The sequence below is a fragment of the Aphis gossypii genome, chromosome 3 (genome assembly GCF_020184175.1).
Source record: "Aphis gossypii isolate Hap1 chromosome 3, ASM2018417v2, whole genome shotgun sequence".
NCBI classification, from domain to species: domain Eukaryota; kingdom Metazoa; phylum Arthropoda; class Insecta; order Hemiptera; family Aphididae; genus Aphis; species Aphis gossypii.
In genome coordinates this window covers 12,080,231-12,104,762 of record NC_065532.1, presented here as the reverse complement: position 1 = coordinate 12,104,762, position 24,532 = coordinate 12,080,231, and the positions used below count along the sequence as shown (strand labels likewise).

The following is a 24,532-nucleotide window of genomic DNA, read 5'->3' as shown; positions in this document are numbered from 1 at the left end:
GGACAGACTTATGATATAGGAGTGGCTTACATCCGGCACCACATGGAGGATGTACTATAGTTTATACAGTTATGGTTTTTGTGTTACCTATATGCCCTTTAACGGTTTAGTGTTTTACATTTTGGCAATTGCAGAAGTTCACACAAATAAAATATACTATTAAGTATTATTATACCGATGGTATTACTTATACAGCCTTACTATATTATGAACATAAAATCGTGTAGGTAGGTATGTAAAAATAAATAAAAAAATATTGATTATAACTGTTTTATCGGTGAATAGATCCCATACACATTTTTTAAATTAATTAAATTAAAATTAAATTATCTGACAATTTTCTATTTAAAATGTATGCGCGACATAAAACATATATATGTATTATAATAATAAATTAAAAAATTAAAAAAATAGTTTTTAGATCAACATTTTGAATCTTGAACAGCTTGAAGGTGCAATTGCTTTTATAGTGTTAATAACTTGTATTTATATATATATTTTTTAAAAATAGTTTTTGGATTTGCAAAAAAAGATTAAATAGTTGTATACAATATTTCTATAGATTAGAAATGTCATAATTATGCTGTATTCGAGAGACGATTTTTTTTATATTCTTAGCTTTTAAATTCAAAAACGTATTGTACTACATATATTATTTAGGTATTATTTTTGTCAATACATTGTGTATTTGGTTAAGTACTTTTAATAGTTAAATTTAGTATTATTTAATATACTAGGTAGTTATAAAGTTTTATCAAAATTTTGATGATATTTTACAAAACTATATTATGATTTTAGTATCATATGACGAATAAAATTATCTTTTAGAAAATGAGTTGATTTATAGTGTTGACATTCATTAAAATATAAACGATAAGAAAATAAATGTGAAATAGAATTTCAAAATTAACGTAAATTAAAAATAAATCTTGAGTATAAGTCGACAATTAATCTGATAATAATTAAAACGAAATATTAGCAGTTTCAAAATGTATAACTCAAGTTCATTTGATTTATTAAGCAAAAATTTCAATTTTTTTTTGTACGTTTACGAGTTATAAATATGTGAAACTTTATTATTTAGTCATTTTCTCGAATTGAATATTATTTTTTAAATCTGTATTATAATAAAAAACTATTTTATTCGTAATACTCGACCCTAATAATACTATTAAATGATTTTAGTATTAGTATATTATTTGAAGAGGATCCTTCTATTATTTTAATTTAAATTTAAAATCATACTAAGATGAGTTATAATAATTAGGGTAGGTATTGAAGTTATTGAATTAGCATGCGAATTATAGATGCTAATATTCATTGCTAAATAAGATAAAAAGTGGGTTTTATTTAATTTTAACGGTTTATTTTAATATAATTGTTTTCATTGCATTAATATGCAATTTTGGCAATTTATCTATTTTAGTGTAATTTTAGCTGTTTTTAATAATTTTCGTATTATTTTATGAAAACAAATTTTATAATATTGTAAAACAAAAATTAAGTAGATGCTGCAGAGTATAAATAATGACAATTACATTTATGTCGTTAAGCTTAAAACTTGTGCTTTAATAAACAATGTCATCGGTTATCGTTAATTGAAACAATTATATTAAAATAGCTCTATGTATTGATATCGTTGTTATTTTATAATAACCATATTATGTAGTGGTCCGTTCTATAATATTTTCACGTCTATTTTGTCTGTTGAATTGCCAACGACTTAACAATTAAAATCAATTGTTTTAAACAATTACTTTTGACAATAATATTTTTTAGCCGATTGCAATGCTTTTTTAAGATGTATGATTTCAGTGGCGTATTTACGGGGAGAGATGAGAGAGATATATCTCCCACCTTGACTTTTTTTTTAGCTTATTATATCACTGTATTAGCTTGTATGAAAAGAATAAAAACATATTTAAGAAATTCTATAAAGGAGGTAGGTAAATATTCTCTATTCACTAATGAAATATTTGTTATATTTAATAATTGTTTAAATTTTTGAATATTATTTTAATTTTAGTCCAGATTGAACGGGCTTACAAAGCTTTATATCCATAACAACATGAATTTGGTTGTTGAAGAAATTATTGACGAATTAGCTAAAAAACTTAGAAGGGTACACCCGGTACAGTTTATTTTGTAAATGATAAATAAATAAATGATTCATTGTTTAATTCATATTATTCAATATAATATGTTATATATTATATTTATATAAGGTTTATACACCTATTATGAACATTTATAATTATTAGGGCTCGGATTTTAAAGCATATACTTTTTTTTTAAACATGAGATAAAGATCTAATTTTTATACATAAATTCGTTTCACGTCATTCTGATTCCAAATACACCAATTTTTTTTGTTGTATTTTTATGTAAATGCTTTTTTTGCTTTTTTAAAAATTATTCCAGCTGTGGATTTTTTTTATATATGTTTATATGCTATTGTAATAAAATAAAAATAATTAATAAGAAATGTAAAAACCCAGAATGCGGACTTAATGGTTATATTGGATTATTATTGTTTTCGTTATCGGCTTGTTTATTAAATGTATTAAACGTATAGATTGTCGATTTACATCATAGCCTGCAGTACCTATACGGTCAGTATACCTACAACATCGATATCGATCGTTTTAAAATTTAAGATTTAGTGTTTTAATATTTTTAAAACCTCTGGTATGAGTTCCCCATCACTTCAGCGGATGTACATAGTTCGTTTTCTATATATAAAAATATTCTATCAGACAATAAAGCCAGTTTCACTACTCAAATCTGAGGAAATATATTATGGTAAATAATTTTTTTTTTTTTTTAATTTATATTAATATTTCAAAATTTTTTATTTATTTTTACAACTAGTTTATGTTAATTTTTGGTCGTGCTTTTTTTGTTTTTTAAAATAAATATGTTTCTTTTTTGCATTTTTTAAACAATAGTGTGCTTTTTTGTTACTTATTATGCTTTAAACCCCGAGCCCTATGTATAATATATATTAGGTATGAAGTTATAATAAATTGATAGTATCTTTATGTATTTCGAGTGGTGAGAGAAAAACTATTTTAGTCATATCTCCTCCCCTTAAATAAATCCTAAATACAGCATTGTAGTGATGTGATGAGATAAGTTTGTATTCAGGCTGGTTCATACAGTTTATCTCGTCTTAACTATTGGTACAAACACGATCGTTTGCTACGTGAATGTCGACGATATATTATGCTATGACACTAGATGTGTGTAGTGCCTTATATGACAGCCCATTTATATAATGGGACCAAGTTGAAAATCATAAATATTCAATAAGCTTAAATATATTTTTTTATGAAATCTATACGAGTGTCTCGTGATTTTCGTCTTGTCGTTTATGTACCTTACACTATTTAAATCCATATTAAAATAATTTCAACAATTTATCAATTTTTATCGAGAACTCAATTATTATTTCACACGCGTGTGAATTAAAAAAAAAAAAAATAATAGCTAATAATAACAAAGTCTTGTTTTTTAAGCGTACAGTGCAGTTACAGGTTATTTACGCAGCATATTATTATACCTTTCGTCAAGTACTGTTCTCCCGTTTCTGTTGCACTACTAATATACGAACGAACTGAAACACAGCTCTGTGTGATTACACCGAGTCTCCATCGTCATCTATATTATTGTCTTTATCTCTCTCTCTCTGTGTATTTCCCATAGACGGCTCGGGGCAAAAGTGTTTTGGTCACAGTCGTTGCTATGACTACTATACATTGTTTTACACACAACGCCGATTGTTGTACCACCCGTCACCGTAAATACCCCGCTACGACATAGGATCCTTGATAAAAATCCGCTACCGCGAGTACCTCCCCGCCGAAACGACCTTGGCAGGAATCTAACCTTGACTTTGTTCATCGTGTGTTTGCTCAACTAAGTTTGAAGTTTGTTTTTATTTGTTTATTCGTTTTTTTTCCCCGTTAAGTATATTTTCTAACCGACTCAGACACGCCGTCGCCCGCTAGTTCTGTAGGTACCGTCAAAACGATTGTTTGTTTTGGAACACGAGAATTATTAGTACGTTTGATGTTCACGCGAACCACGCTGGAATACTTATTAAAACGTTTACCTCACGCATTATTCTATTAAATTAAATACTAGTTACAGTATTATTTAGGTGACGTTTAGGAGCGACTGTAACTTAACTATAAGGTCTCATTCAGTATAAACTCAAACTCGAAACTTTACTGAAAACAGCTTTGTCGTTATATTTTGTTTTTAATGGCCGAATTTTCGTTTAGGAAAACAATTTTAAAACTTACTTCTGATAAAATAATGGTGAAATATATTAATATATTACATTCCGAGGATATGGCATTTTTATAGATGCTTTATTAGAATATATCCACATAAATGTGGATTAATTTTGATGTTGAAAATAAGTAATAGTTTGTTGTAATATATAAGTTACATATGGAAATTTGCAAACCTTATAGCTTATGGGTCGGTAAATACAAACTTTTCAAAGACACTTAATTTACATAGCATGGTTGTGGACATTTTGCCTGCAGTGTGTTTAAATATAATTATGCTCTACAAGCATTGAGTAATTTATGACTATAAATTAGTTGATTGAGCTTCGCTACATATTCTATGTAAATTGCAACTGCACATTTTTCCATTGTACAATGGAAATTTAAATACGGTAAATATAGTTTTAATAGTAGTGGAAATATTAGGTTATAAATATGATTTAAATACTAGTATAAAATATGATTTTAATAGAATTTTTAAACACATCAAATATAATATGTTGGATTATATTTAATTGGGTATCTATAAGCGAAATTTCACAAAAAAGTACTCAGTTTAAAATTTTGTCAAATACAGTTCATTCGTTAATTTATATATATTTTATTTTAGAACTAAATTTATATCGTGAGTAAAACAATTTTAAAGTATAATTTAAACTTACGAGTTATGTGAACCAAAAACTCAAACATCTGAGTCCGCTGTAACTAGAAAATATAAAAGAAAATCACCTTTCGAAGAAGAGATGTTCGTATCTTTAATTAAAATATACTATTATAAGGTACACACTTCTCGGAAAGTTTGACCAGGTTCAAGGTTTCAGTAACATAGTTATTTATATGCAAACATTAATACCAGCTACAGTTGTAGTCAATAAGTTTTCGTCGTATATTATTTAGAATGCGCTACCCCTATAAACCCCTATAAATCCAAATTATTTAATTATATTGCTTCTATAGGGCTATTATAATTTTGAAGTGATGTACATTATACGCTGTATAACAAATTATTTTTAGGATATAGGGAAAAAATATTATGCTTTACATAATCATTATATATTTTTATATTACTAAAAAGATTCATTTTGAGAGTAATATATTATAGTATTTTTTATAATAAAACTGTGTTTATTCATGTGTATAATCTTGTTTGCTATGTTTGTTTCCAATATAAACGAGAAATAACTTGTCGGATTAACGTAATTCAAAACATTACCAATTGTTATACAAAAAAGATAAATAAAAAGCTTATATTTTAAAACCAATTATACTTTTATTATCTCGTTCAGAATTTTGAGTTTTTGCACGTAGGCGATTGAATACATTATAATAATATATTGCACGGATAATAAACAATAATAAGACTCAATATTTTTGAACGATGTTTAATTAGTATTGATAATCTCGGTATGAGGTATAATATATTATTTTATCATATATTTTTGTTTCCAGTATAGTATTGACTTATGTATGATGTTCACATTTTAAAACCATTATTTTTAAACTTTAAAATCACGTGTAGCTTATTCGTATACATAAAATAAATTGTATTCTTCAACACTGCGACGCACCCATAGGTATAATGTACCGTATAAGGGTTGCTAAATAATGCTATTATAGTATTATGTATCTAATATGTTCGTGGTATTTTAGTCCATTAGTTTTTGTTTTCCTCTTACGCGAGTTCTGATATTCATACAGTCGGACACTCTCCTCTCTTTTTTATGGAATCCAGGCTTTCTTTTGTTGTGTTATTTTGGGGTAATACGTAAGAATCGTACCTACTTTTTTTTTTTTTTGATTTCACATTACAATGGAACATAGTAATTAAAAAACAGCAACCATTGTTTCGCAAGAACATAGTTATTATGCGTCGTGTATAGTAATGCGTTGTTTTTACCGACAGTGGTAGTAAAAGTATATGAAAAAAAAAACAATGAGAAGAGGCACCTGTGAGTCCAGTCATCTTTGAAGATAATGAAACCGTCATTTGCGCTCGTTAAACCTTATAGTCGACAGATTTAACAAGCTATAACATCAATCGAAGACCACAACTAAATAAAAAAAAAAAAACTTTATCCGTACTATTGTTGTGAAAAAGTGTAATTTTTTTAAACTTAACTTTTCTTTCTGTTTTAGATTAGAACTCGACATAATCGTATTCATTTAAGTGTGTAAAATATAATAACAGAAAAGTGCAATGTTTATTTTAACAACAAAGAGTAACAATTATACTGCTATATATACATAAAAAAAAAATGTTAACACCGATTTCCGAGTCTTCTGATTTACTGGTAAAGACACATTTTTAAAGATGTTGGAGGAAATTTTCATTAAATTAAGATTTACATCCCGATTTATCATTAAAATACTAAATATTTACAAAATAAATTACTTTATGCGTAAAATTTCATTGAATAAAATTAGTTTGCCGGAACAGCGGCATAATTTTTCAATGTTTTAATTGGTCATCAGAACATTTTCCAATAGTTCCCCAATTCACCAGAATTGTATTTTAATTCTAACTAGGTTTCAAAAACTCAATGTTTATTCAAACAATAGGTAATATAGGTACTAATTAGGTTTAGTACAAGTATTGGATGGTTTTTATTTAAATGTTAAATATATGGAATTTTTTTCGTTTAATGGTAATAATGACACACAAAATATTATCACGTATTTTCATATTTTGAAGTTATTGCGAGAAAAATTTAAAAGAAACATTGTATTTGGTTTTAAAATCTTAGGATATTAAAATTAAAAATGTTACCACAATAACTTCAAACGATTATTAAATGAATTGTGTCTTAACTTTAGATATTTTTAGTTGCTGTTATAATACCGTTAAAGGGATTTTGTAAAAAAAATTGTTAACATTTAAAAATTAATGTATTAGTATAAATTCTAAGTAAGCTTTAGCGAGGTAATAAAAGGCGAATAATAATCGAAAGTTGAAAATTTCAAATGGACAGTCGATAAGCTAAAATTAATTTATATAATAGGCGAACATCTGAAATTTTTTTAATTTAATATTTGGTAAATTTTAAATCATTACGCTTGTTTTTTTTTAAGATTTAGAAAAACTAAATGAAGCTTTTACAGTTCTTTTATATAATCTCATTTATCATTCCTACAAGTTGGTTATAATTATTTTTGCATCAAGGATTATGAAGTGCAAGTATCAACTTAGATTACGTAGTTATCGCCGCGATACGTGTAAAATATACATAATACTCTGAACCGTTAAATAAATTAAAATCCTTACGGTATTTTAATAACAAACCAAAACAAAAAAAAAAAAAAAATGATCGATTTTGTCAAAAACTCGTGTTGCTTAAATATTCTCGTTTTCTATAGTTTCCGATTATTGTTAACAACATACTGGAAATTTTCTACACGTTTGACTCCGCTACAGAGTACCGATTAAACTAGATTCGATTTTGATAGCAGAAATGGCAGTTTAACAACGTGCAGAAGAAGAAGAAAAAAAAATTATAATTACAGTCATGTAGGAATATAATATTATAATAATACACTATGACGGGGTTCAGGCGGACACGATTTTCGTAATAATAACGGGCTGCAGGTGCTTTACATAAAAACGATATATTTGCCGACGGCCGGTGAAATTAATCGTACGAACACAGCAATAATATCGCCGAGATAACGAACGGCGCGTCGAGGTCTAATACTTAAATCGACGTCGTAGCGGAAATTCGCGTGATTTTCGCCGTCGGGGTAACGACGGGCCATCGCCGCGACCATTGGCCGTCGGAGGGGGTGGCGGGCAAGCGTCGGGGGTAGGTGCAGCGGGGCTCACGATTTTCGGGCCGATAATAATGTTATTTTTATTATTATTGCCATTGTACGACGGGCAAAACGATTTATATACGGAAAGCCTACTCGGGGTTTGTGCGAGTGAATAATTTACACGTTTTCGCCGCTCGTCCGTCTCGGTCCCGGGCGGGTAAGGGGCAGCCGCGCGTGTGGGTAAAGCCGTGTCGGTGGGTCGCGCGGAGCGGTGGTACGAGCGCGAGGGCCGAGTTCCGGTCGTGTACGCGAATCGCGCCATAAAAAGCGGGCGGACGACCGCGTTGAAATATTCACAACGTCGCGGTCGGCGAATGCAACCCCCCCGCCACACTTACTAGCTCGCCGCATATTTTCCAAAGCGCTCTTCGTCGTCGTCGGCCGAACGACGTTATTAATTCGATTACACCGGTGCCCGCGTGTCTTCAGCATATTTCCGCGCCGCCGCCGCCGCCGCCGCAGTCTGTATAATGATAATATTAATAATAATAATAATAATAATAATAATGTTATTGTGCTGACCGTCGGGTACCGTAATGGTTATGTGTTTTGATATTATTATATACCCGGTATATCAATTGGTAGGTAATATACAATGTATAGGGGTCGGGGTCGTAATAATAGATGCGTATTACGCGCGTTGAAAACATGCATTATGGCTACGGATTTCTTCGAAAGATATTGCGGGTGTACCTATATAATATGTCTACGTCGTCGGTTGGGTGTTATTCCGTTGCACTGCAGGCGCTGAGAATAATAATAATAATAATAATAATTATTATTATTGACGTTTGTTGAGTTTTCAGATGTTCACGTATTGTTTTCCACTCGCCAAACTGTTATTATTTAATTTGAGTTATTATATACATAGAATGACTAGTTTTCGATGAAATCGATTTTCTCATTTTGTCGTAATTATTCAAAAACGAATAACCCCGTAGTCTCTTAACATTTTCACCAAACGTTTATAATATTATCACAGTATAATTTTGAGAATATTTTAGCTTTTGATCAAATTAGATGTTTAAAAACTAAAATAATTTTGTCGTAATTTAAAAACATTATTCTTACATTTGAAACATTTATGTGTATTACATAATATAATTATAAATAATAAACACTATTATAATATTTTAATTGACTATTACCTATAATAAATGCAATGTTTTTGGGGAAAATTGAATCATTTTACTAGTGGAAAAATATATTTTGTAATATAAGCTGCCAAAACGTCTTTGATTAGAGTTAGAATCATTTTACGTATGATTTATCATTGAATTCAAATTTAATACACACACACACACACACACACACACACACACATAACATGAGTGACTTGCTCAGTGTCGAAGTATACTTGACAGTCGATACTTACTACAGTATCGAGTGGTTGCTTACATTACCGCCTTTTTTTGTTTTTCACTAGCGAAAAAACTTAGTGATACTTATGATATCTTCATATATACCGTACCATCATACCTCGTCCATATTGGTGAGGGGAATGAATGGTGGTCGTAATGGGGCTATATCAACGGTTTTCAAGCTTTTGCGCCGTGTCACGGTTGGTTGCGTGGTCTCAGGTTTCCATCAACACATAGATACTATATGTGTGTGCATATATTATTTAAATCAACCGCGCGAGTACTTGCAGTTGTTTATGCTTTCATCTGAACCGTTATACGTTGTAACAACAGCGATAAGCTTTCGCCAATGTAATCATTCGGATTAGTCGGCGAATCGCAACGATTTTGCGGTTTCATTCGTGTTTTTCATCGAGTCGATTAGCTTTAACTATCTATTAGTAGGGAGGATTTGGCTCATCGTATGATTATACCCAAAAACAAAATACAAGACGAAACAATAACGTTGAATTCAGAAATCGCAAAGGTGAGATACGTCGTTCGAGAGGGATTTTGGTAAAGGTCACTAAGTCTTCCCGTACGCCACCTATATAATATGCGCCCGAATTTCACACGTCGTCGTGACCAGTAATGTACGTGACTTGTTTTTGTAAACGATTGATGTCTGGGAACGTCATACGCCGTGTAAATTAACACGTTGTACGTTCCTCGCACATTTATACGATAAAGCCCGCGATAAAGACGTGTTGTTATGGTATAACGTCCAATAATAACGTGTTGTGCTATCGCCGTTGTTATCATCATGACTCGATCCAAACCTATCCAAACGTCATAAATGCTACGCAGCATACTCGTGGACTTTCGGGGTAGGGCTGTTAAGTACGATGTTGCTTTTTATTTACCGCAGTGGTATTATAATATGTAGGTACGACATCCGTCTAGTAGTGTTTGTTTAAGATGAATTTCCGGACACGGTTGCATTATACATAATAATAATATTAACCTACTTTTGACTATGATACATATATATATTATGCTTGCATTAATGTATGTGTTATGATAAGTATGGATACCGGTAAGGTTACTTATATAGAATTTTATAATTTAACCTGTCGATCTTGGAAAATTCTAAGAAAATATACAAATTAATTTGATGAAACTTCTGATGGTCATTGCATTTTGTGCTGCTTTTAAAAACAAGAAAAGGTACCTATATTCTAGGAATTAAAATAAACTATCTACTAGGTTTTTTTTTTAATTTAAACTTTGTAACCTCACTAGGGCATAAAAATGTGAAAAAAGTAAAATCATGAAAATCATGGAAATCACGTGTGATGAAAGTGAAATTAGTATTTGATATTTGTTCTAATATTAGTTTATTAACATGTGTAAATATCTTTAAAATTTATTATGTAATATATATATATTTATATACATACATAATATACATTATATAGTTATCGCTCTCCTCAGAATCTAATATAGGTATAATATTAATATTTAAGTAAAAACCATTGGAAATAAAGACAAAATATTGAATAATAATTAAAGTTTTATTAAATATTGTATTATTATTACATTAGATATATATTTTACTACATAATAAGTATACATATTGTGTATAATTTTTTATTTTTTGTTAGTGTTTAAAATGTGGTATACGACTTATTTTAAATTATAAATCTTTCCACGAAAATGAGTATGAACATAATGTTAAATAAAAGTAGAGAAGTAATATCGATAATTGTATAAGATAAAATTAAAAATAAATACATAATTATAAAACAAGGCAAAGTCACTTTGCTGTACAGTGCATATTAATATCTCGTCATTAAACATGGCACTATAATTAATGCATTCAATTTGAATTCAGTGATAAATTAACGTATACTAAAAACGATTCTGAACAGAAACGGCTGGCTTCTATTTTCAAGAATGTCTTACAATATATTTCTAATGATATTAGTAATTTAGTTAACTATTAGTAATAATAGCTAGTAATATGGTAGGTTAAATTAATTTATTATCAAAAAATGTCTCATAATATATTTTGCAATTATTTATTATATAATATAGTAAGATAAAAACCGGTGAGATGGCCTGAATAAAAATGTATATTTTTATAATGTATAAATTATATTATATTATGTATAATTTGCAGCTATAATAGAAAAAAAAAACAAATACAATTTGCATGGTTATAATATTTCATGGAAATGCATAGTATTTCATTTAAAATAAATATTAAAAATGCATTCTCTTCACACTAATTTTGTGAACTGTGTATGTGTTAGCAATAATAATAATACAGAGAAGGTATTAATATAATTTTACTTCTTATGACTAGATAAGAACTGTTTAAATAATTTTTCAGCATTCAATTGTTATGAAAAGAAATAATAATGATACAATTATTTATAGTTTAATGATGTCAGTTGTACAGTAATAATAATAATAATAATAACACATTTTAATTTATTTTGTTAGATAATAACAGGTTACTGTGTTACGTAAACATTATTTGAAAGGATTAATTTATAACACGTATATATAAAAAAAAAATATGGTTCAACCTTTTTTCATAGGTCTTGGCCAACTTAACATGTAAATTAAGGCTTATAATCATTAGATAGGGTCAGTTTAATATTTTTCTTCCCCTTTTTTCAAACACAGAGCTCGTTAGTAATTTTTGAGTAACTTTAATATTTTTAATATAATAAGGAATCATTATGATGATGCTCGTTGTTGTAAAAATATATGAAAATATATTTGTTGAACGTTTTTATAGTAATTGCTACTCAGTATGTTATGTCACCTATTTTATATTTTTATTTTATTTTAATAAAAAAATATTTCGGGTTATTTTCTATCATTTTATTGACAAATATGAAAATACATTGATGTCATATGAATTATTAATTAGTGTTTTGTAATTATGTTAAGTACAATTTGATTTTAATAAAAATATTATCATTTTTTAATTTCTGTAATAAATTGATTTTAAAGATAATTTTTACATGATTTAAATTTTTTTTAATTTTATAAATATGATAATGTCATGTTAATTATTTTCTTTAAACTATACATGCTTATATATTTTATCAATTAAAATCATATCAATTTAAATTAACTTATTTTTCAATTATGTTTATGTTTCTTCTTTAAATAATTTAACCTATAAATACTTTATAAATAGTCAATGAAGTATTTCCCCCTAAATAAGAGTATTATTTACAGTCAAAGGGATATATTTATTTTACCAAGTACCTATAAGGTTGGTCAATAGCAGTAAATAGTAGAAAGGAAAATTTGGTAGATTTTAGAGGGGGATTATTTGAAGTAGGGTAAATTGTCCTACGGAGTACCATTTTGAAAAGCCTATTAGAGGTTTTAGGAATTAATTTTCTATCTAACGAAGAAATAATTATTTTGTAGGATTAGATAAATTAGAATTAGGCTGTGGAAGTTTAAAGCGAATTTAAAATGATCATTATTTTTATCTTAATAGTAATATGAATAACTGAAAAATATTTATTTTTTAAGTTTAAAGTTATTTTCGGTCTATGAAATCAACGATAAATGTACTTATAATAATTTAATAGTTTTAATACATTTTTTGAAAAGCTTAATCGTTTTTATATATTATAAATACCTCAAATACTCGTTTTGTGGAGATTCTGTTAAATTTATTCAAGTACATGATAAATAGTTTTTTTTTCATGACACTATAAGACCTTACTAGATTATTTCAATCTACTGTATTAGAGTAACCTCATCATGATTATCCTTTTTCACGAGCTTTATTGTGAATACAGATATTATTTCTTTTAACAACGTCTTAAGATTAATCTAACTTATAACAAAAGGAATACATTTTTTCTGATATTTAATATTTAATCAATACTATTTATTAATTTTTTATTTAACATTAATACATTTAAAACATTGTCACATATTTTATTACAAGTTTCTCTTCAACTCGAAATAAAACTTATCTATCTTGATGTTATACGGATATTACACTATACGCACAACATTCATAAAATTAAAATTGTACACTTTAAATTAACTACACAACAATGTACACATCGACTTTTAAAATATGTAGTGTAATAGACTAGGTACAAATTTTATGGATTGTTTAGCAGTCAATCATTGGAGTCAAATTTTTAACTGGAAAATAAGTGTAAAAGTTATCCTTAATGAATGTCTGGTTTATTAGCATAAATTATATTTTACAATGTCATTATGATTACAATTTGTATCATGATCATAATTTTGTTATTGAAATATATTACTAACAAATAATATAATAGTTATGATTTATGAGCAACGGGAAAACTGATGCATGACATTGCTGTAGCTAAATTGCCTATCTATGTCGCCGTGTTAGTATAAATGTATTCGAGAACTGGAACCGTTTCGGTTAAAACAATTTGCTTTCAGTGTTAAATAACACCAATTTAATTATTACTAATATAGATTTTCACAATTTTTTATTTGGAAATTAAATATTGCATAATGTATAGGTACTAGGTATTGAACTTATCTTTAAGAAGTAGGTATCATTTATATTTTATCCATATTATCTCAAAAACTAAAACAATATAATAATAATATGAATTAAGTTACTTGTTTAGTAGATGTTTTATACTGTAATTATATATATGCTGTTAAATTTTATTTCTTAGATACCTATTTTAAAATAATATATGAAGCTGCAATTTTAAGTTATATACAAACTACGGAATACAAGGTAAAAATTTATCCATATCAAATTAAAAAAGGGTGGTCATATGGGTAACGCTCTGCTGTACAGAAGTTATTGAGTGGATTTCGGATATAGAGTAGGTCACTCTAATGGGTGAGTGAAATTTGAATACAATGATAAGTATATGAAAACGAATCTGAATGGAAATGATTTGTCAGCCTACGATATATATTTTCCATTGGGTGGTGAAGAAGGTGGTTTATGTTTTAATAACTCGAATACCTCAACATTTGTTAAACGCTTACTAAAATTTGATAGTTACTTTACTAGATAATTATGAAACAAATGCATGTTTGCTATAATATAAAAATATTTAATTGAATGTGTATAATAAAATACGAACAAATTTGTCATAATCTTTTTATGTTCAATCATAACTTAACCTTACTAAAAATATTTATTGTACAAAACTTATTAGTAATATTCTTTAAACATCATATTTCCCACGGGGGTAGGTTTCGCGTATTCAGCATACTTATTTTACTGATCCTCTAAAAAGGTACAATAAATCGAATTATGATGACAGCAGAAAAATAGTTGTGTTTAAAACAAAAATTGCTGCTTATGGTCGAAATACGGGTCAAAAGTTCAACGAATGTGTTTATTTTTCTTATTCAGGTGTATGTCAGTCAAATTTATCTAAACATGAACACATGAACACGATAATAAACACACTCACGCATTTTTATGCTATACATAAAACTTCCGGAAAGTAATATGTGTGAAAAATGTCCTATAACTTTGTTATCCAATTTTCAGTATCATTAAACTGTACTTCAACCAGAATACTATTTTGGTTACGTATATTCAAACATTTTAGTACATTCCTTTCAGTTTCAGGTTTATTTTGCTAACATTTTAATAAATTATATCGAAGGAGTAGAAATATGTATATATTTTAATAAGTTAACTCTGAGATTTAATAATTAATATTTTTATTTATTAATTCCTGTTAAAGAACCTATTAATTTTAAATTCTTAAAATATTATGTAATTTATTTTATATTTATCTGAAATATCACATTTATCTTAGGTTTACATTTTTATTTATAAAAATATAAATATGTTCATTTTTTATAAGTTATATTTGGTATTTTATACACATTTTATTTTCTAATTTATTATAACAGTTAATAATTTATACTTGTGCTAAAATGCTTTAATAATATATTTGTTTAAATGTTTAAATTTAGAAGAATATATTTTTTTTAATCTACAGATTTTCTTAGTTATAAGTATTTGTTTTAATTTATTAGTTTTTGTTTGAAATTGGTTTTAAAAGACAATATTCTACGTTTTATGCTGTATTTATATTTATTCTTAAGTCTAGACTAAAAATATCAATTTATTTAAATTGTCTGGCTAGGCGGGTAGAGCTTAATATTTTTTGTTCATAACTTTTTTTTTACCATAATTATTAACCAAATTGATTTATACCGTTATTACGTTATATTATTGTCTATGTCAGCTGATGAAATATAAACTTGCTTCGGTAAAATCATTTGGGATTTGAACTTTGTGATAGATAAGGAAGTTTTATTTCTATCTTTTAAAATATTAATAATTGTATTTTTTAATTTTGTTCAAATGAATAACCTTTTACTTGTAAATTTTAGTACATTTTGTCAATGTCATTTAGATAATTTTATTTCCAAATTACAAACACATTTGCATAGTCTACATTTTCATATAAAAATTAATTTAGTTGTTAACTATGTTATTTCATGAAACAAACATTACACTGTATGAATTATATTTATATCTGTACTGATATTCTATTGTATCTGGTTAAAATTTTAATTTAATTTTTAAACAAAACATTACATTTTTAAGATTACCTATTAACAAAAAAAATTAATTAAAATTGTTATCTGTCATAAAATCATACACATGGTGTATTAATAATTTGATATTTTTGTGTAACAAACATTACATTTTATTTGGAAGAGGTGTCATTTGGGAATTGTAAAACAAATCCACTGATGTAAAATGGTTATAGCTAGCAATAAAATGCAATGAGGTTACTTAAATGATATTTACACTTGATATTCTTGTGCTTGATTACGGAAAAGGAGATATAAAAATACATTCAAAGGTTATCTCGTTAGTGCGAATAGTAAGACAAATTCGATTTAATATCGGAAACGAGAAACGATAGGTGATAAATGTATCGTAGTTTATACTGGGTTAGAATATATTTATTACTATAGTCTAATATATTATTTATGATGCATTTTTATCATTTACAATATAAATATAATGTGTACTTAATAAACGTTTTAAATTATATTAAATACATATTTTGAATAAATATAAATACAACTAACTATATATTTTATCGGAACATATTACATTTTTTATACTTCACAAACAGTTTAATATTAAATTGATGCATCATGTTCATAAATTTGTTATGAATGAGTAATTTCTCATTTAATTTCAACCAATAAGGGCTATTAGTTTTCATTTGAAATTGTTTGAAGTTAAAAAATGTATGGATGATTATCAAGAAGTTTACGAGTTATTGAAAAAATATTTTATTATCATCAGGAAACTTAACTTAAATACATTGAAAGTGAAAGTTTCATTAGGTTTTAATAGAAATTACATATTATAGTTTTTATTAAAATAAAACTAAAATTATTTAAAGTATTATTTGAATATTAAAAAATCTGATATTTATTATCCAGTAACGCTTATCATTTGATCGTCATTGAAAATTATTCGTTTTTATTCAAATAAATGTAAAAAAAGTTTTTATTTAGTGTACTGTAAATACAATTCACGAAACGCTAGCAATATAGAATTAGTATGAAGCTGAATGCCGAAGAATTTCGATTTTTTTCCACCTGACTTAAAAGTTAAAAGTGTGGTATTGTCATCATTAATAAAAATCATTACGTCCGATTCAAGAAGTCAGTGCTGATTTGTACACCACGGTACACAGAAACATAACAACTCAACCATGAAATATGTCTTCCCGGAAGAAATATCCGTTAGTGGAAAAAAAATTTATAGATTTTTAAATATCTCACGGTTCATTACGTGTTTCGACTATCATTTCGGTTTATTTTATCTACACCTATATGGGCTATACCTCAAATTAAAATCAAGTAGATATATTTATATAGTATCTTAAATGGGTACTTTGGTATGGATTCTAAATTAATTTTGAATATAATATTTATTTGATTCTGTACTTAAAATATTATTCTTATACATATTTTTTTTATTCAAAATCTAAATTAAAGATTTAAATATCTTAAGAAAATCATTTATTGGTATGAGATAATAACCTATAACATTTTGCTATAGCTCAATACATCTGTATAGTAACCAGAAATTCACCAAAAATAATATTTAAGTATATTTTAGCTTATTAACTTCAATCTAAAACCGTATTTATATTTTTTTGTGAATGATCTGACCATATCCTGTTGGAAGTGTTAGATTGAACTGATAAATTGGAGAAATATGTTTTACCGAGGTATTTTAATAGATGTGAGTCAATTTACAAAAGTTTTGTTAATCATATAGATAAAAAAACTGGGTAACTGGGTAACACATGATTTCGTTTAGTATACAACAGAATTTTTGTTCTCATAAAGTTTGTTATAGTATCTTACAACGAATCATAAAGAAAAACATTAAAAAAAAACCAATCAATGTTATAATATATAGGTATGTGTATATACATGCATACACATATATATACATATAAAAAACAGTATTTGAAAAAATAATTTAATAAAATTTTTTTGTTATTTAGGTATAGTCTAAACAACAGGTTTGGTAGTCATGAAATCAAACGTTAAAATAGAGGCTAATATCGAGGAAACAACAAAATCCACGAATAAATAAAGGCGGCGGGTAGGTATTTGAAATCGTTAGTTTAATAATAATTGTGTTTAAGTATTGAGCAGAGCATACCTATTAAATTATTATAATAATATTATACCTACAACATAATAACATTATTGATTGCGGTATGCAGATAACTATACATACGACCATAATGTAAGACCGCTCGTGAATTTTGTAACAGCGGTACAATCATTATTCGTTATTATTTACTACGGTGCCCACATCATTGCGAAACGCCCGCTATTAATATACATGATATTTGGATGCGAAGGTTCTCGAAGTGGGAATCGATGAATCGCGATGGGGGGTTTCTTCGAATTTCGTCCGTGCGATATTAGGACCATATCTGCCGCATCTGACCCAGCGCGTGAGGCTTTTTCGAGTAAAGTTCTATTCGTGGTTTCCATCGTCGGCGATTGATGCAAATAACATTATAACGACGACGTGTCTAATGCGATTCAACAGGAACTTCCGCAGGACGTTTTAATGACCAGTGCCGACATTACATTTAAATGTTTTTGCATATTATTATTCTCAAATAGTAGGTCAAAGAAATTATGGCTAGTTCATACAAAAATGTATTTCTTAACCTTACGATTTTTCAATGTGTAAAATTCTATTCGACATAATATTAATATTATATTTTCACAATAAGATATTTAAGTAGTTTTGACGTTTGATATTTTTGGAATTTCGGTATCATTACTAAAATTTGAAGAAGTTATCAAAGCAGTTTATTTGATTTTTGGTTGAAAAAATGTAATATTTTCCGCTATTCGGAGAAATCACATTTTTTATAATCTATATTTTTTTTCTATACATTTATCAGTGTTGTTTAAATTTGAAAGTGGATTGTGTGTACACGGAGAAAAGCCGTTGGGTGGGTCTAGGGCTATATTACGATATAGCCACCTCCCCCGACAGCGAGCTGGTAGTCCGTCGTTGATAAACCGTCGCCTGTCTGATTTCCGTTTTTCACCCGTTTGTAAGGCACGCCGCATAGTCATATAACAATAATAATAATATGTGGTATATTACACAACCGAACTTTGTTTGTTTTTTTTTTTTTTTGTGGCCTTACTCATTTTTTTCCCCACTACATTTCCGGCAGTGGCACATGTGTTCTAAACGCTGGTCAGGGTTAGGGGGGAGGGTTGACTACTATAATTCTAGTGTGTGTGTGTGTTTGTTGTGTACGTATGTGTGTGTGTGTGCGTGTAGTTTGCAGTCACGTCACTACGATAAAACCTTCTACACGCGTGTGAACGAGCTGTGTGCGTGCGCTTACAAAAATAAAAGTATGATTCGGGTCACGGGAAAAGTGGCCGAGTGATATTTTGAATTCGAAACGAGATTTTTTATTTATATTTACGACGTAAGTGTATATTATATGGATTTGTTTTGGCAAATATTTGCCAAACCGGAGGAAAACGTCGGGACTTTGAAACGTTTATAGGTACGTGTCGAACACGTGCACCTGCCCACCCATCTACCTCTGTTAGTGTTGTTAAGTTTATTTTTTTCACCTCCCCGTGAACGTTGCTGGTTTCGTGTAACAACACGAGTCGTATGATCAGTGCCGCAACGGTCAATTAGAATGCGCTTTGACGAGATGTCTTTACCGTGACTACCGAATCCGATTATAACGATGTATACCTACGCAATTGCGATTTCAAATGTGATTATCTCGAAACACATTATAGAAATTAATTTGTTTATCGTTGAAATATTGTAATACGCTCATCAAGTGTCATTTTTCCAGAAACAGGAACAGATACTATAGCCTAGTGCCCTAGTGGTTAATATAATGTTATAATATGGACCTTATATTTTAAAATTATTTGTGTACGCACTAGAGAAAATAAATATTCAATCTATTTAATAAATCGCTAATTAAATAGTTTAAATGCAATCAAAAAACCAATAGTAGGTACAATAGTTTTGTAAACTTTTTTAAAACATAATATTTGGAGAATAAAATTATACATTTTTTTATATTTTCTTATTTAGTTTTTGATTTGCCTAAAGTTTGATTAGTCTTATAATTTACAAAAATGCATGGCTTATTGGTATTAACGTTTTTAATTCATATTTGATTATTGATTATAAATCATAATATATATATATATATTTATGTTTATATAACGACTTTTTTTTCTCGAAATAATGGTTTTTATAATGTGAAAAACCATGTATTAATATTATTATGTAGATTATATATGGTTAGTAATTATATTATTATATACGCGTCAAATACATGTTTAATCTATGGGAAATTTCAAATTATAATGCAATAATGAAAACACATTTTCCTTAAGATGGATATTATGTTTGCGGTCATACTAGGGGTTTCAATTAAAATCCTTTTGGAAGTGTTCAAACAAGTTTATTATCAAAATGGTTCAATAAGAAAATTGTACCTTGTTGTTTTAGCCGTTGTGTGAAATAGTTCTATTATAACAGTGTCGAAATGCATTTGTGGTTCATTTAATAATATTTTATTTTATGCAGCACCCCATCGAGAGTAGAGAACGCTATTGTAGTTTATTATTATATCATATGTACACTGTGTATATATTTTAGATGTAGGTTTTGGCCATTACGGCGCATTTATTGTATATATTGGTGATTTGGTGTATAATTGAGTTGTTATTATTGTACGAAAAAAAGAAAATGTGAACGAGATGGAAATAATTCTATCGTAGTTAACGTCTCAGTTGTTTGATTTAATAAACTTGACAGACGTGAAAGAAATTTGTCTCAATTTCAATATATTCTCAATAGTTGGCTTCTTTTTTTATTGCCTCGTACATATTACGTTAAATTCAAGATTAAAAATTATTTGAAACATTACTTAATATTATAGCTTTTATTTATTCGATCAAATAATAATACAATACTACTGTATGTGTGTTGTTTTGAAAAATAAAGGTACTTTTAAGAATGTTTATCAGAATTTCAAGAGTAGCATAATATAAAATAATATATAATAATAAAATAATAATAATAATAATAATATGATATTATAAAGGAGAATTGTTGGCATTTCTTTTTTAATTTAATAAAATCAAGTTTCGGAGTTATTTTTATTGTGTACTTGGTTTACGTAAAGTATTACATTGTGGTTCTACAAAACCATTGCAATAGTAAGTTATCCTTATTGATCGTAGAAAATAAAAACGAAAATATTTGTTTGAATCCACCGTGTTTGTTAAACGACAAAGGAGTCAGTGTTTTTACTTGATAACGTAGATTTGTTTTATTTTGTTTTATTATAATCCCGTATTATACGTAAAATTGTCATGGTGGCTTTGGTTTGTGTTTACACTCGGAAATACATCGATTGTTCGAGTCTCGACAATATCAAATGTCGGAATATTTATTATTTAGCTTCAAAAAGCATGAACAATGAACATAATAATAATCATATAAAATAAAATATATGTAGGTATATAAAGCTATATCGCTTGACAATTTTTAGGAGTGTGATGGAAAAATATTGCATTTTCTCCGTTTATAACTCAAGAAATTTAATTAATTCCGTTTATCAAAACTGCCAGTTTAAAAGTAATCATCTCGTAAAACATTGAAAACTCTTGGCTGTAGGACAACAATAAATTAAAGATAACATTAATCTCTTTTTGGCTGCTTTGTTCACTACACGTTGTTATTTTTTATTCATAATTTTTATCTAGAAAAAAAAAATTAAGGTACATAATATATAATGGATTAAAATATTGTTATTAAGCTTGGCTTACGGTATCATTCTTCAGTGACGAATTTTCTCGTAAGAAAAACTCGTTAAACGAATAGTTTAATATATGGATAGGTATTAATTTTAGTGAAAATAAAAAGCATTTAATTTGTATTTTGTTTTTAATAGCCCAGTCATAAAAGTTGTAATAGTATATTTTGAATTATTAAAATATTAATACATTTTATTGACTCAAGGTATTGTTAAAAAAAAATTAATATTAGGCTTTTATAGCATTCTATTTTATTGGGTTTTATTTAAAATTTGTACCTACATTATTTAACGACTGTCAATTGTTTTTACATCTAGACACGCAATTACCAAAAAAATACTGTTGTTTTAGAATTCTGTAAAAAGTAAATTATTCATATTGATTTTAATTTGACATTCAGTGCACAGTGTATGGTGGTGAAAATAATCGTATTTTGGAAAATACTGTAGAGTAAATTAAAATTCAAAAAATAATAAGATATCTGTAAAATAACGTGTGTAATATAGACAAATATACTTATTTGTATAATTTACTCGTATTTATAGATACAAGATAGGTATAATATAACACGTTATAGGTACAACGGAATTGTGTTTGATTGTTTTTTTCCGATCATAATATTATTATAATTGGTTTGGTAAAAATAAGCAAAAAAAAAAAAAACTGTGACTTGAGTATTTTTATACTTGTCACTAGTAAATGAAATAAGCTAGAATTTTATTTTAACTGATTTTATGCATTATTCACACGATTAGCATAATTCCGAATAATATTGATTCGATCAGTTTCAATTCGTTTAAATTTTCTGTCGATTACAAAAATCGTTTTGCTGTACTATGTATAGCTGTGAGTACGGATTAAAAAACGAAAAGTGGACATTTGAACGGGAAAACGTCACGCTGTGGACTCAAGTATATGTATGTTTAATTCACCGGTTAATTCCCTAAACGCGGACGAATTTTTTCTCTCTCATTTAAAATGCCTCCGGCTCTCACTGTTCTGATGTTTATTGTTGGCACACACCATTTAGAGGCCAACTTACTTCCCCCATATAACATCTAAAAACGGCTATCGTAATTTTAACAAAACACGTTTCGTTGTACTGAAAATTCTTTAAATTAATGACTGAGGAGGACTAATTAAAAAGTAGTCCATTGAGTCAAACTAATGCATAATAAAGTCAAAAATTTGTCAAGAAAAAAAAATACACATTTATATAAATACAGTATCAGTATATAATAATATAATTTGTTTATGTCTTAATTAATAATAATACGGGTAGATGTCATTTTTTTTTTTTTTATCACATTTTTGTATTATAACCTATTCAGATTATTAACTATATACTAGTTATACATAATAGATACGCATTTAGATATTTATTAAATTTACCAATCACAAAATATTTGAATATCAAACGGTCATGAGTGTGACGGTTGTTAATCACTATAGTTTACCATTATTTCATATTTACTATTAATAAAGAATAAATAATGTAAATAATCGTAAATTACGAGTAGGTACTTATAGGATATTATACCCAAAAGTTTATTGATGTAATATAGTAAGATTTTGGGTAGATACTTTTTACAAATGTTAAGAGCTTATACACTAAAAATTCGACCTTTTTATCTCTACTGTATTGGAAAGTCAAGGTTTTTAGTACGTTAATGAAATTAATGATTATTATAATAGGATATACAATTCTAATTAAAATGTTCGTGTATCAATTATTTTTAAATAGTATGGCTTAACATATTAAATTACGCAGATCGTTTTATTTATCGCTCAAGATTCTATTATAAATGTACTAATTTTTTTTTCACAGATAATTTCACACTTTATTATTTCTAATTTATTAGCATTTTTTTTTTTTTTTTTATCTTAAACAAAAAAATCTTCTTTCATTGAGCTTCATTTGGCGTTTGAATATTCAAGCCACGAGGAACATACATTCCCAAAGATTATTAACTTAGAACACTCGTTAAGGTAGCGGAAAGCTGATGACCTTGTCTGAAGATATACACTACCGTGCGTATAATAAACACGTGTATCTACGGTAATTACCTCACATCCAAGTTATAATATTCATTATATTATTCCCTTTGGTATATCTACGTCATAAAACATATTATAAGAAACCCGAGTATTGTATAGAAACAATGGGCTTTATGCTTTATACAATTAGACAATAGCGTTAATTTTTTTTTTAAAAAAATGTTTAATGCATTACCTGGCGTTCTAATGGTTCGGATAAAAATTATGATAAGGACAAATTTTCCTGAAAAAAAAAAATGCTGTGATTATAAAATATACGATGTCAGATCTTACATAGGTATATAATATTTTATAAGTATAGTATTATAATTTATTGTATTCTATAACGAACAACGTTCTTGTCTCAAAATGACTCGGGTAAAAAGGTAAAAGGTAATATAACTATATACGAATAAAAAATAATAAATATGTATAATCTGTATAGATATATAAAAAAATTACCTACTTATTTGAACGTAATTATCGATAAAAGATTTTTTGTAGCCAATGTACTTTTCTATGTTCTGATTAGTAAATATTATATACGATAAGTGCATATTAGTTATTGACAAAAATGATAATTTTATGTGGGAAAGTCTTGCAGTAAACATATTTATTTTATTTAAAACCATGATAAATCGGGTAAAT

The 24,532-nt window shown here is 27.4% G+C and overlaps 1 protein-coding gene across 5 annotated transcripts in view; it reads right to left on the bottom strand.

Annotated features, from left to right (window-relative positions):
* The window catches only part of LOC114125632 (muscarinic acetylcholine receptor M3), an 83,675-nt gene that overhangs the window by 28,001 nt on the left and 31,142 nt on the right, over positions 1 to 24,532 (bottom strand). For 2 of the 5 annotated variants that reach the window (XM_050204556.1, XM_050204557.1), the window contains one exon: positions 24,081 to 24,128. The exons of the other annotated variants lie outside the window; for them this stretch is intronic. The gene's annotated coding sequence lies outside the window, so the exon portion shown is untranslated. The remainder of the gene's footprint in view (positions 1 to 24,080; positions 24,129 to 24,532) is intronic. 5 annotated transcript variants of the gene reach the window in all.